Source organism: Saccopteryx bilineata, chromosome X (assembly GCF_036850765.1).
Source record: "Saccopteryx bilineata isolate mSacBil1 chromosome X, mSacBil1_pri_phased_curated, whole genome shotgun sequence".
Classification (NCBI taxonomy): domain Eukaryota; kingdom Metazoa; phylum Chordata; class Mammalia; order Chiroptera; family Emballonuridae; genus Saccopteryx; species Saccopteryx bilineata.
Window position 1 is genome coordinate 126,880,863 of NC_089502.1, and position 15,901 is coordinate 126,896,763.

A 15,901-nucleotide genomic window follows, 5' to 3' on the forward strand; every position below is an offset into this window, starting at 1 on the left:
CACTGGAAAGTGAAGCTTTGATTCACAAGGCTCATTGGAAACCCAAGTCATCCACTTACTTCATTGGAGAATAAATGAGGTAGATTTCAAGAATGGTCACTGATCACATCATGCCCCCCTTATTTGTCAATACTGACTGAAGTTACATTTGTTTGCAATTGTCAAGCATCATCAAAATAGAGATTTCTTACCTGACCTGTGGTGGTGCAGTGGATGAAGCATCAACCTGGAATGCTGAGATCGCTGGTTTGAAATCCTGCGATTGCCTGGTCAAGGCATGTACAGGAAGTAACTACTATGAGTTGATGCTTCTTGCTTCTACCCCTCTTTCTCTCTATCCCTCTCTCTAAAAATCAATAAATAAAATCTAAAAAAAACCCACAAAAAGCAGAGTTTTCTTCATCTAGTAAGATAGAAAGCCTATTCTAAATAACATAGAAAGAGATCATTCCTGCATGGAAAAGAGGCCTCACCCTATTTCTTAATGATTTCGATATATATTCTGATCATGCCAAAAGCAAAATCAATTTTTGAAAACTTTTTCAACTTCATGGTATGAAGAAGGAAGGCAGAAAGAAGTACTTGATATGTCACTGCTCCCCTCACTCCTGTTCCTTACTTCCTCCCAGTTCAAGCCCTGTTCTCCCCACGAAGCCATCCTGAGCACTGTGTTCCATAAAAAATTTTCTCTCTGATTCATCCCTTCAGGATTCATTTGTACCCAGTAAAATGTTGTATCATTTTTACTTGAACTCTGTTCATGTTGAGGATAAAAGTTATATCTTATGTTAGTTTGTATTTTTCCCATAGAGTTTGCTCACAATATGCATAGCCCCTAGCAGGTGTTCAATAAACATAAGTTGATTTGTTACTAAAATTCTTGCCCAATCTGTGAAAAACTAATTTTTCTCACTAATCATTTGAAATATATTTAAGCAACAACCTGTTTTGAAAGTCCTATTACCCTGGGACTATTTAATAACATCGGTTTAGACTCACATAATTTTTGAAATGTCAAATAAAATACCATTTTAGGCTTTTCTCTAAACACACTAAAACATTCCTTGCTTACCTAGAACTTAAAGTGTGTTTCACTTCAGGGTATTTGTGCTTGCTTTACAATTTGGTTAGTACATTCTGTCCCCTTATCTATTCATGCCCCCTTCTTATCATTCAAGTCTCTGCCAAAATATCCCCCTTCAGAAAGGCCCTCTAAGACCACTCTATTTAAAATAGCTCACACACACAGTTACTCTCTATTCCATTATCTTGCCCTGTTTCCCTAATTACATTTAAATACTAGAATATATACACATTTTTTTCTCATTACACTAAAAATATCTCATCTACTTATTGATTACCTAGTTCCTTACATTTGCATGTATGATATATGGGGGTAGGGAACTGTAATGTTTACCCTTCTATCCCTAGTTCTCATAAGCTAGTGCAGGGGTTGGGAACCTATGGATCATGAGCCAGATGTGGCTCTTTTGATGGCTGCATCTGGCTCACAGATAAATCTTTAATAAAAAAATAATAACGTTAAAAATATAAAACATTCTCATGTATTACAATCCATTCATTTCCTACCGCTCATGTTCATGGTTGTGGGTGGCTGAAGCCAATCACAGCTGTCCTCTGGGACAATACCAAATTTTTATTGGATAATGTATAACATACAAGGGTTGTTGTATGGCTCTCGCAGAATTACATTTTAAAATATGTGGCGTTCATGGCTCTCTCAGCCAAAAAGGTTCCCAACCCCTGAGCTAGTGCATAGTAAACCCTTAATAAATATTTGCTGCAGGGATAGAATGTGAATGGATTGGAAGTTGAGAGGGTGAGCCCTCCCTTACTCAGAGAGAAGGTAGAAATTTGGAATTTAACAATTTTCATTTACATCTCTACTTCCTGTGGGAGTAGAAGAACGAGACCTAAAACCAAGTAACACAAAGCTGGTGGAGGACAGAACTTTTTTGATTTAAAAAAAAATGGCAAAGCAAGCTGTTAAGAAATCTGAATCCCCCCCCCTCATCCTGATGCATGTACCAAATAATTGCTGGTACTAGCAAAATAATCATTATTTGTTAAAATGAAATCAATAAATATTGAAATCAGTAACCCTGGCCAGTTGGCTCAGCAGTAGAGCTTCAGCTCCGTGTGTGGAAGTCCCGGGTTTGGTTCCTGGTCAGAGTACACAGGAAAAGTGACCATCTGTTTCTCCACCACTCCCCCTTCTCTCTTTCTTTCTCTTCCTGTCTCTCTCTTCCCATCCTGCAGCCATGGCTCCATTGGCTCAAGCTAGTTGGCCTCAGGCATTGAGGATGGCTCCATGGCCTCCACATGACCTCCACTTCAGGCACAAAAAAGAAAAAAAAATGGCTTCAGTTGCAACAGAGCTATGGTTCCAGATGGGCAGAGCATCGCCCCCTAGTGGGTTTGCTGGGTGGGTTCCAGTTGGGGTGCATGCAGGAGTCTGTCTCTGCCTCCTCTCCTCTCACTAAAAAAAAGAAAGAAAGAAAGAAAACAATATAACTTGTCAATTATCATTTCTATCAGTTCTCCTTCCAGTATCTTGGCATAATACTCTCATGTTTGTCAATTCCCTGCCAAGAAATCCCAAGTTCTTATATTAAATTAAAATGATCAAAAGTATAAATAACATTTATGTGCATATGAGCAAATAAATAAAATTAATAGTGCATTACTAAATTTTAAATTTAGTACCATCTTTAGCTTCCATAACCTTGATTTTTAAAATAAACTTTACAATCCTGGGGTTAAAGAATATATTTTCCCTTCCTTTTCTCTAGCAGAGCTTTTCTTATCCCCAGGGTGAAATTCATCAGGTTTTCTTTATATTTCTCTCAAAGCAGTTGACACCTGAAGTAACTTTCATGTCCAACAGCATTTGTTCTGGATGTCTTTCTGGCATCGATCCACAGTGTTTTAATATCTTTAATCCCAAGTTTTTTACCAGCTGAAAACTTTTATTTACCATTATATATCTGCAGACTTGAATTCAAACCAATTCCATTTGAACCTTAACTGAAAATGTTTTCTCAGTTTTGCTACCATAGATGCTGAGATCTGCCCTAATATATGTTGTCACAAGTAGGTGAAGAGGTAGAGCACAGAAAGTCTTCTTGTCGGGGACTGATAACATTAATTGAAATTTAAATAAAAGTAAAACATTTTTCTGGAGACAAGCAAAATTTCCAAACTAGAGTATGTCTTTTCAAAGGAATAATTAAAATTCAAGAAGCTATAAAACTGCTTCCACATGAAACAGTGAATCATCTTAGTCAGATCTTGCCACGTGCCACCCACTTATCATGTCACTGCTACATACACAGAAGTTTTTGTTCCTTGCGTTTTTGATGATTTTTCTAATGATGGTTCTATATTTGGTTAGCTGTAACAAAAATTTTTGACAAATAATCAAAGTACCGTTCAGCGAGTTATGTATGGAAAAATCCAAGATGATTCTCTTTGGTGAGTTACTACAGAAACTGTGTGCAATGTTTGGTGTTTATGGCCCTCCCCTTTTGGTTCTACAAATTGTCAGCCAGCTCTACAATGTGTTGGGAATTTGAAAGATGCAAAACAAGATTAATAAATGGTCTGATACTTGTGCTAGTTATCATTCATTACCATTGGCTATTGCCCCTCCAGAACCGCTCTTCACCATTTTGCATTCTTCTCTGTGCCGTGGAAAGGTGATGATCATGAATCACATCAATAAGTTCAATTGTCCTCTAGCTTCTTGGCAGGATTGACCAATAAAGAGCATCAGCAGGAAGTAAAATGGTGAGAGGGGAGTGAGAAGAGCATTTACTTCTTGTGGGCTCACTGCAGGTTGGCTGGGCCACAGCTCTTAGCAGGTAGCCCTTCTCACACTGCTCTGTCTGCTGCTAGGTTTTGTTAAGCACTCCAATGACTCACTATTCAAGGCTTAGAGGAGACAATGCTATTACTAACCAGGATGCTGCCTCATGGTGTCCTTGTATCTTCACACATTTTTAAATAGTCCTTTATAAAAGTCTTCTAAAGTTACCCAACATGAGTTTCCATTTGATTCTTCATGAGACCTTCAAAGTTTAAATGTCTGTATTCAAGAAGTTCCCCATTTAGTAGGAAAGACAAAGCATAATACACTGAGGGAATGGTAAATCAAATATGACACAAGAGAATGATGAAATCAAATATTAAACTATGATGTCTCCATAAAATGTGACTGGGATTATGATAAATTAAAGATTATTTGGGTGCTAAATTTTGACTGAGAAGGCTTCCAACAAAAGATGGAACTTCAAATGGAGTGACAAGATAGAACAGGGGTCGGGAACCTATGGCTCAGGAGCCAGATGTGGCTCTTTTGATGGCTGCATCTAGCTCACAGACAAATCTTTAATAAAAAAAATAATAACGTGCCTGACCAGGCGGTGGCACAGTGGATAGAGCATCAGACTAGGATGCAGAGGATCCAGGTTTGAGACCTCGAGGTCGCCAGCTTGAGTGCAGGCTCATCTGGTTTGAGCAAAAGCCCACCAGCTTGAACCCAAGGTCGCTGGCTCCAGCAAGGGGCTCGGTCTGCTGAAGGCCCATGGTCAAAGCACGTATGAGAAAGCAACCAATGAACAACTAAGGTGTTGCAACGCACAATGAAAAACTAATGATTGATGCTTCTCATCTCTCTTTGTTCCTGTCTGTCTGTCCCTGTCTGTCCCTCTCTCTGACTCTCTGTCTCTGTAAAAAATAAATAAATAAATAAATAAATAATAATAACGTTAAAAATATAAAACATTCTCATGTATTACAATCCATTCATTTCCTACCGTTCAAGTTCATGGTTGCTGTCCTCTGGGACAACACCAAATTTTTATTAAATAATGAGTAACATACACAGGTTGCTGTATGGCTCTCATGGAATTATATTTTAAAATATGTGGAATTCATGGCTCTCTCAGCCAAAAAGGTTCCCGATCCCTGAGATAGAAGAATATTTGGATAGCAGAAAGGAAATCTTCAATGCTCATACCACACACACACACACAAGTCATAATTACATAAGATGACAGATGTGTTAACTAACTTTATTGTGGTGATTATTTCACAATATATACACACATGTATCACATAATCACACTGTAGACCTAAAACTTACACAATATTAAATATCAATTATTTCTCAGTAAAGCTTGGGGGAAAGAAGGGATAAAGAATCTCTGGTGGGAGAGTAACTTTGGCAAAAGCACAAAAGTACAAGTAATAGCCTGACCAGGCGGTGGCACAGTGGATAGAGTGTCAGCTTGGGATGCAGAGAACCTAGGTTGAAAAGCCTGAGGTCACCAGCTTGAGTGTGGGCTCATCAACATGACCCCATGGTCACTGGCTTGAGCACAAGGGTCACTGGCTTGAATCTCAAGGTTGCTGGCTTGAGCAAGGGGACACTGGCTCAGCTGAAACCCCCTGGTCAAGGCACATATGAGAAAGCAATGAATTAACAACTAAGATGCCACAACAAAGAATTGATGCTCCTCATCTCTCTCCCTTCCTGTCTGTCTGTCTTTCTCACTCCCCTCCTATGCCTTGCAAAAAAAAAAAAGTACAAGTAGTAGTACAATGTGGGAGGACAGTTAACTGGTTCTTATGTCTTCTTAACTTCTAGCAGGGAAGTACCTGATTAAAATACTGGCATAAACCATACGATCTGGACTAAGCAACATATGGGTAAATTCCATCCACAGGACTCAAAGTACCCCAATAAGGATAAGAGAACACATCAGCTCCTGACACAATGATATTTAGGAATAAGTTCAGCTGTCACTTATGATACTAGCCAAAAGGATAAATTGAAATGCAAAATAATTTGTCCTGAGGCTTACACTCTATTTTTTTTAAATAGCCTCTGATCAAATTCTTTTATAAATGATCATCACATCAAACATCTCTGCAGTTTGAATGGAAAGTTTCTGTCTTTTATATACATAGAAGCCCCTGTTACACCTCAGCTTAGATAAGGAAGTAGTGGCAGGAGCCACGTGCCCATAGTGATCATCACAATGAGAGCATGACTTGGTGATGAGATTCTCTTAGCTGGCCTACCGCTTGCTTTTAATCTAGTCTGGTGTACAATCCAGGAGCTCTGAGTCTCTGGTTTCTAACACTCACTTTCTAGATTGCTTAATGCCTCTAAGATTCTATTGCTACATTAGTAAAGTGGAATTAGTCATACCTGCCTTTCCCATGTGCTAAAATCACTAGGAGACACAAATTAGGTAATGTCCATGAAGGCACTAGATTAACTGAATAAAGGGAAACTTTGGGGAGAGATAGTACTTAGCAGAAAGGAGATGGTGGAAATGGTGAGGTAAAAATATCTCTCATAAATTCTCAGCAACATATAATTTCGGTGTTCACACCATAAAATAATTTAACAGTGTACTAGAGGATTTAAATGTCTTGAACCTGGGGTTTTCCCCCAATTTGCATCAGTACAAATACTGTTGTTAGATACTATATGAAAATATAATGTTGGGTTGTTATTTTGTTTTATTTTGCTTTGGCTCATAATTTGTTTCACATCAACTAAAACAATGTCTCCTATATTTGTGAAAAATCTCTTCTGCCATTTATTTCACAGAAGCTTTTGAAGACAGCATGGACATATAAAAATGTGCAAGTCAGGGGGGTGGCAAGATGCCAATGGAGTAGGCAGATGTACCAACTTCCACCTCCCAGAACCAAAGTGGATTACAACGTAAGTTTAAGAACCATCATCTGGAAAAACCAACTTTGGACTAAACTAAGAGGACTCTTTAACCAAGGAACACTGAACAAGCCACAGTGAGACTGGTAGGAAAAGCGGAAATGCAGAGAAGGCTGCCCAGCTCCCTGGATCAAATGGCAGCCTGGAGAGACTCACGTGGCGGGAAGTGAGTTTAACAGAGAGGGGAGGGAAATGAGCCCCAGGAAAAAAGCCTCAGCCTGCAACCCCAGAACCAACAAGAGGTGTACGGACAGTATTTAGCTGCAAAACAACTCAGGATACTGTTTGTGAGAAAGAGACAGATTTCTCAGACCCAGGACTCTTCTTAAGGGACCACACAGAAAACCTCTTTCACAACCAACCACCCAGAGCTCTGGGGGAGAGAGGAGAGGACCGGAGCAGTGGGAAGAGAGTGTAATCTAGGAGGCACAAGGAGAAACACTTTGAGGAACAGCCACCCTAACCCCTGGGCTGAGTCACTCCCCAAATCTGAAGGGAATATTTCCCCCTAGATACAGCAATATCAGCAAAGAGAAGCAGGACACCAGTCAAACAAGCTCTCCCCCAGCACTCAGAGCAGAGTTGCTTAGAAGGTGAGAGCTTTCAGAACTACAGTATTGAGTGTTAAGGTCTGAACTGCAGCGCCCCCACCCACACTGCTGAGGGCTCACCGGAGGGTGGGTGGCAGCAGGATGCAGAAGCGTGGTTCCGTCAGCAAGGACAAAAGCCAGCCAGCCATGACTGAGGACCAGATGTGAGCTCAGTATTGCCCTGTGGGGTGGAGGGGACATGGGAAAGTGGTCAGGCCCAGCTGTGAGCCCACCTGCAATGCTGCCTATGGGAGAAAGGCTGGATCCCTGGAATAGGTGGAGACCCACCATTGAGCAAGGGCATGCTGGCATGCAGCCTCACCCTGCCCAAGGAAGAGAGGCTTGCAGCGGACCGAGCCGGCTCCTCCTGAGGGGGTGGGGCAAAAGCCCAGAACAGGCAGGACCTGGAACTGAGCCAGGGTACACAGCCCCACCTGGCCTGCAGGGCCAAGGCTTGCAGCCAACCCGCGAGTGGGCTCCTCCTGTGGGGGCAGGGCAGAAACCCAGAAACAGGCAGAGACCCACAGCTGAGCAAAGCTGCTCAACCCTGCCTGCGGTGCCGAGGATTATAGCCTGGGCTGGCACATAACCCTACCAGCGGGGGCAGGGCAAAGGCCAAGGCCACCAAGACTTGTAGACCCAGGCACATGATTACAGCCCCTCCTGTGGAGGAGAGGCAGAAACAGCAGCAACAGCCCCAGTGGCCTGGCACCAGCAATGCCCATACCCGAACACTCTAGGCAACAGCGGCACGGGGTGGCAAGCCTATAGACAGACCACAACTAGGGAACACAGAGGCTAAACCCATTGGACTCCAGTGGTCAAAATATTCTTATACACAGACAAAATGGTAAGGCAGAGAAATGCAACACAAATGAACCAAGAGTAATCCCCAGAAAAGGACCCGAATGAGTCAGATATAACCAAATTACCAGATACAGAGTTTAAAATAATGATTGTTAGGATGCTCAAAGATTTTAGAACAACAATAGATAGTCATTACAAACACCTAAATAAAGACATAGCAAATATAAAAAAAGACATTGAAATAATAAAAAAGAATCAGTTAGAAATGACAAATACAATATCAGAAATAAAGACCACAATGGAAGAAATTAAAAGCAGGATGGATGAAGCTGAGGATCGAATCAGCAAGTGAGAGGACAAGATAAATGAAGGCATGGAAGCAGAGCAGAAAAAAGAAAAGAGAGTCAAAAAGTCTAAGGAAACTCTAAGAGAGCTCTGTGACAAATGAAGAGAAATAACATCTGCATCATAGGGGTTCCTGAAGAAGAAGAGAAAGAACAAGGGATAGAGACTTTGTTCAATCATATCATAGCTGAAAACATCCCTAAATTAGTGCAGGAAATACTCTCACAAGTTCAAGAAGCACAGAGAACTCCATTAAAGAGAAACCCAAGGAAATCTACACCAAGACACATCATAATTAAAATACCAAAGCTAAATGATAAAGAGAAAATATTAAAAGCTGTTAGACAAAAAAAGGCTATCACCTACAAAGTAACCCCCATAAGGATGACATTCAACTTCTCAACAGAAACACTTCAACTGAGGCCAGAAGGGAATGGCAAGAAATATTCAAAGTAATGCAGAACAAGAACCTACAACCAAGACTACTTTATCCAACAAGGCTATCATTTAAAATTGAAGTAGAAATAAAAAGTTTCCCAGACAAAAAAAAAAACCCTCAAGGAATTCACTACAACCAAACCAAGGCTGCAAGAAATGCTCAGGGGCCTGTTGTAAACAGATAAAAGGGGGGAAAGAATATAGCAAAAGAGGAATACAGCTTTAAAGAATAAAATGGCAATAAACAACTACATATCAATAATAACCTTAATGTAAATGGATTAAATGATCCAATCAAAAGACACAGGGTAGCTGCATGGATAAGAAAACAGGATGCATACATATGCTGTCTACAAGAGAAACACCTTAAAACAAAAGATGCAAATAGACTGGAGGTAAAAGGATGGAAAAAAACATTTCATGCAAGTGGAAATGAAAAAAAAGCTGGAACAGCAATACTTATATCAGACAAAATAGACTTTAAAATAAAGACTATAGTTAGAGATAAAGAACGTCACTACATAATGATAAAAGGAGCAATCCAAAAGGAAGGTAGAACTGTTATAAATATCTACACACCTAATATAGGAGCACCTAAATATATAAAGCAGACTTTGATGGATATAAAGGGTGAGATCAATACCAATACTATAATAGTAGGGGATTTCAATACCCCACTAACATCGCTAGATAGATCCTCAAGAAAGAAAATTAACAAAGAAACAGCAGATTTAAAGGACACATTAGATCAACTGTATTTAATATATATCTTTAGAACCTTTCACCCTAAAGCAGCAGAATATACATTCTTTTCAAGTGCTCATGGTACATTCTCTAGAATAGACCACATGTTAGGGCATAAAAGTGGTCTCAACAAATTTTGAAGATTGAAATCATATTGAGTATTTTCTCAGATCACAATGACATGAAACTAGAAATCAACCACAACAGAAAAACTGAAAAATACTCAAACACTTGGAAACTAAATAGCATGTTAGTTTCTCATAACAAATGGGTTAACAATGAGATCAAAAAAGAAATAAAAAAAATTTATAGAAATGAATGATAATGACCAAACAACTCAAAATTTATGGGACACAGTAAAATCAGTCCTGAGAGGAAAGTTCATAGCATTACAGGCATACCTTAAGAAGCTAGAAAAAGCTCAAACAACTTGACCCTGCATCTAAAAGAACTAGAAAAAGAACAGCAAGTAAAGCCCAGAGCTAGTAGAAGGAAGAAAATAATAAAGATCAGAGAGGAAATACATATCATAGAGGCTAAAGAAACAATACAGAGGATCAATGAAACCAGGAGCTGGTTCTTTAAAAAGGTAAACAAGATTGAAGAACCTTTAACCAGACTCACCAAGAAAAAAAGAGAGAAGAATCAAATAAGTAAAATTAGAAATGAGAGTGGAGAAATAACAACTGAAACAACAGAAATACAAAATATTGTAAGAAAATACTATGAAGAACTGTATGCCAAAAATTAGACAACCTAGATGAAATGGACAAATTTCTTGAAACATATAATCTTTCAAAAATTAATCTGGAAGAATCAGAAAACCTAAACAGACCAATTACAAGAAATGAGATCGAAACAGTTATTAAAAAATTCCCAACAAATAAAAGTCCTGGGCCTGATGGCTTCACAAGTGAATTCTACCAAATATTCAAAGAAGAACTAACTCCTATCCTTCTCAAACTATTTCAAAAAATTTAAGAGGAAGAAAGACTTCCAAGCTCCTTTTATGAGGCAAGCATAATTCTGATTCCAAAATAGGCAAAGACAACATAAAGAAAGAAACTTATAGGCCAATATTCCTGATGAATTTAGATGCTAAAATTCTCAACAAAATATTAGCAAACCGGATTCAGCAATATATGAAGAAAATCATACATCATGATCAAGTTGGGTATATTCTGGGGAGGCAAGGCTGGTACAATATTCGCAAATCAATCAATGTGATTTCTCACATAAACAAAAGGAAGGAGAGGCCTGACCTGTGGTGGCGCAGTGGATAAAGCGTCAACCTGGAAATGCTGAGGTCACTGGTTCAAAACCCTGGGCTTGCCTGGTCAAGGCACATTTGGGAGTTGAAGCTTCCTGCTCCTCCCCCCCTTCTCTCTCTCCCTCTCTCCCCTCTGAAACGAATAAATAAAAAAATAAAAAATAAACAAAAGGAAGGAGAAAAACCACATGATAATTTTGATCGATGCAGAAAAGGCACTTGATAAAATTGAGCACTCATTCATGATCAAAACTCTCACCAAAGTGGGAATACAGGGAACACACTGCAATATGATAAAGGCCATCTATGACAAACCCACAGCCAACATCATACTCAATGGGAAAAATTTAAAAACAATCCCCTTAAGAACAGGAACAAGGCAGGGGTGCTTTCACCACTCTTATTCACCATAGTTCTGGAAGTCCTAGCCACAGCAATCAGACAAGAAGAAATAAAAGACATCCAAATTGGAAAAGAAGAAGTAAAATTATCATTATTTGCAGATGATATGATATTATATATAGAAAACCCTAAAGTCTCAGTCAAAAAACTACTGGACCTGATAAAAGAATTCAGCAAAGTGGCAGGATATAAAATTAATACTCAGAAATCAGAGGCATTTTTATACACCAACAATGAACTGTCAGAAAGAGAAATTAAGGAAACAATACCCTTCACTATTGCAACCAAAAAAAATAAAGTACCTAGGAGTAAATTTAACCAAGGAGACTAAAGATTTGTACTCGGAAAATTATAAAACATTGATAAAAGAAATCAAGGAAGATACAAACAAGTGGAAGCATATACCATGCTCATGGTTAAGAAGAATAAGCATCTTTAAAATGTCTATATTACCTAGAGCAATTTATAAATTCAATGCAGTACCAATTAAAATATCAATGACAAACTTCAAAGATATAAAGAAAATATCCCAAAAATTTATATGGAACCAAAAAAGAACACAAATAGCCTCAGCAATCTTGAAAAAGAAGAATAAAGTGGGAGGTATCACACTTCCTGATATCAAGTTATACTACAAGGCCATTGTACTCAAAACAGCCTGGTACTGGCATAAGAACAGGCATGTTCTCTGTTCAACAGAACAGAACAGAGAACCCAGAAATAAACCCACACTTTTATGGACAACTGATATTTGACAAAGGAGGTAAGAACATACAATGGAGTAAAGACTGCCTCTTTAACAAATGGTGTTGGGAAAATTGGACATCTACCTGCAAAAAAAATGAAACTAGACCACCAACTTACGCCATTCACAAAAATAAACTCAAAATGGATAAAAGACTTAAATGTAAGCCATGAAACCATAAGCATCTTAGAAGAAATCATAGGCAGTAAGCTCTCTGACATCTATCGGAGCAATTTATTTGCTTATTTATCACCATGGGCAATTGAAATAAAAGACAGGATAAACAAATGGGACTATATCAAACTAAAAAGCTTCTGCACAGTGAAAGACAATAAGAACAATAAAAAGACAAACTACACAATGGGAGAACATATTCAACAATATGTCTGATAAGGGTTTAATAACCAAAATTTATAAAAAACTTGTAAACTCAACACCAGGAAGACAACAATCCAATCAAAAAATGGACCTGATCTGGCGGTGGCGCAGTGGATAGAGCATTGGACTGAGATGCGGAAGGACCCAGGTTTGAGACCCCAAGGTCGCCAGCTTGAGCATGGGCTCATCTGGCTTGAGCAAAAAAGCTCACCAGCTTGGACCCAAGGTCACTGGCTTGAGCAAGGGGTTACTCAGTCTGCCAAAAGCCCACAGTCAAGGCACATATGAGAAAGCAATCAATGAACAACTAAGGTGTCACAATGAAAAACTGATGATTGATGTTTCTCATCTCTCTCTGTTCCTGTCTGTCTGTCCCTATCTAACCCTCTCTCTGACTCTGTAAAAAAAAAAATGAGCAAAAGAAATGAATAGACACTTCTCCAAAGAGGACACACAGATGACCAATAAGCATATGGAAAAAATGCTCAACATCACTAATCATTAGAAAAATGCAAATTAAAACCACAATGAGATATCACGTCAAACCAGTCAGAATGGCGCTCATCAATAAAACAACACAGAGTAAGTGATGGCGAGGATGTGGAGAAAAGGGAACCCTCCTGCACTTCTGGTGGGAATGTAGACTGGTGCAGCCACTATGAAAAATAGTATGGAGATTCTTCAAAAGATTAAGAATCGAGCCTGACCTGTGGTGGCACAGTGGATAAAGCATCGACCTGGAACGCTGAGGTCACCTGTTCAAAACCCTGCACTTGTCTGGTCAAAGCACATATGGGAGTTGATGCATCCCGCTCCTCCCTTCTTTCTCTCTCTCACTCTCTCTTCTCTCTAAAATGAATAAATAAATAAAAGTCTTTAAAAAATTAAAAATCAAACTGCCTTTTGACCCAGCCATTCCACTTTAGGAATATACCCCAAGAACACCATAGCACTGTTTCAAAAGGAGAAATGCACCCCCATGTTTATAGCAGCATTGTTCACAATAGCGAAGATCTGGAAACAGCCCAAGTGTCCGTCAGTGGACGTGTGGATTAAAAAGCTTTGGTACATATATTATGAAGTACTACTCAGCCATAAGAAATGATGACATCGGATCATTTACAACAACATGGATGGACCTTGATAACATTATACTGAGTGAAATAAGTAAATCAGAAAAAACTAAGAACTATATAATTCCATACATAGGTGGGACATAAAAATGAGACTCAGAGACACAGACAAGAGAGTGGTCGTTATGGGGGGGGCACAAAGAAAACCAGATAGAAGGTGACAGAAGACAATTTGACTTTGGGTGATGGGTATGCAACATAATCAAATGTCAAAATAGCCTGGAGATGTTTTCTCTGAATATATATACCCTGATTTATCAATGTCACCCCATTAAAATTAATAATAAAAAAAAATTAATTTTAGAAAAAAGTCAGGAAAAAAGGTGTGAGTCAAGTTTCTGTAGCTTGCAAAGGCAATGTCTACTGGACGATGTCAATGGATCACATCACAAAAATTCCCCTGATTTACTGTGAAAATTCAGAAGCATGACCTTGACTGTGACCTTCTATCCCTGAAGGAAATCCAGTGCCTGCATCTATCTGCATTGCATATAATTACAAACACACAGTTTATGACCTGTGAAAAGAAATGATCAAAGACAGGGATATGCCTTTCACATTACACCACCTCTCAGGGATGAGAGTCTACACTAAAATGAGTAAGATGGGAACGTAGAAGAGAAGCAAAAGAGAGATATAAGAATAAAAACATTTTGATGTTCTTTTTAAGAGGCCAAACTTCAAAAATAATGCTCATCACAGAAGCATTACATTTACCTATTAATTGCTTAATGGCTACTTAGGCAATCAAAGAAATATTCATCACAATTAATAATGCCCCTTTTTATGTTACAAAAACTATTCACAGAATAGCTTTTATGCAAAAATGTTGTATGGGTCACTCTTGAAAAGAGTCAGCATCCATGATGTTTCATACCTAGTAGTACATATTCTGCTGTGAGAAATTAGAAAGTATTCTCTCTATATAAAAGATTGTCTTTATTGCGATTTTTCAATCTGACATTTAAGTTATAGCTTCTTCTATTATAGCTTCTGTAGCAGCAGCTCGTTCATTCCAGAATTCTGGCTGTACGTTTTATTGCAGTAATAAAGTAATAAGAACGTAATCTCTTTTGAAAGTGTTTGCAGCAAGGATGAGCACAAAATTGGCACAGGCTAGAGTTTTTGACCTTTCTCCAATGCAGTACAGACAAAGTAGGTCACAGACAATCTGATTTTTTCCCTAACTTGTCTTTATTCCAGCATGTCCTGTGTGTCATGTAGAGACCACTAATACTCACAACTATTCCAGAGCAATAACACAGTTCATACAATGTTTGAATCAATTCCACAAGGTTGCTACATAAATACTGAATTTTCAGGATGCACTTCTAGTCTTTCTGGAATCCCCCAGCTGGATCTCCACCAAGCTGCAGCTTCTGGCACTCCACAGCTCATGGTAATTCTTTTATCAATGAGAACACAGAAAATGTATGAAGAGAAACATGCCGAGACCTCAGAAGATCTTTGCCTTTGAGTGAAGAATGGGACACACAGATAAGGCATTCAAATACAATGGTTCCTCCTCATTGTCTGATCCAGGCCATGTTCCTACCAATCACTTGACCAAATCGATAACCACCAGAGTATCCTATTATAGTGCCCTTATCTCCATTCTTATTATATTTTATCCAACTGAATGCCAGAACATTGATATTTTTGGAACCCAAAAAAGTTTTCCTCTTCAGTAAAAGCCCTAATTTAATGTTGGAGGTAGAGCCACATAGCATTAATGAAAATATTCTAGATCTAGATTTAAATCCTGGATCTGTGTCATTTAATAGCTGTGCAATTTTGAGGAAGTCAGCTTAACTCTCCAGGTTTTTGTTTTCTTATCTCTATATTGATGAGCATAATAATAGGGTGGTTTTGTATAAACCCACATAAAGTGCTTAATTTTATGACTATCATGTGGTAAATGTTCAATAAATATTTGATGATAATGATAATGATTAGACATAGCAAAACCCACCTTAAGAACCATCCCCAAAAGTTCTGATAGACAATGAATGGAACAGTAAAAGCATTTTACTCTTCATCTCTCTCTCTTTCTCTTTCTCTTTCTCTCTCTCTCTCTCTGAAAACCTCTAAACGGAATAAAAGAAAAAAATATCTATCTACATGAAGCTAGGGAATACCAAAAACCTCAAGCCTCAGTTGCTAAACAATATCTGCCAAAAATTCAGTGAATTGTGGACTTAAATTAAGAAAAATGCTGAAAGCCAAAACTCACTTCCCTTGCTCTTGAGCAGTATGAAAGGGTACTAGAAGTTATAA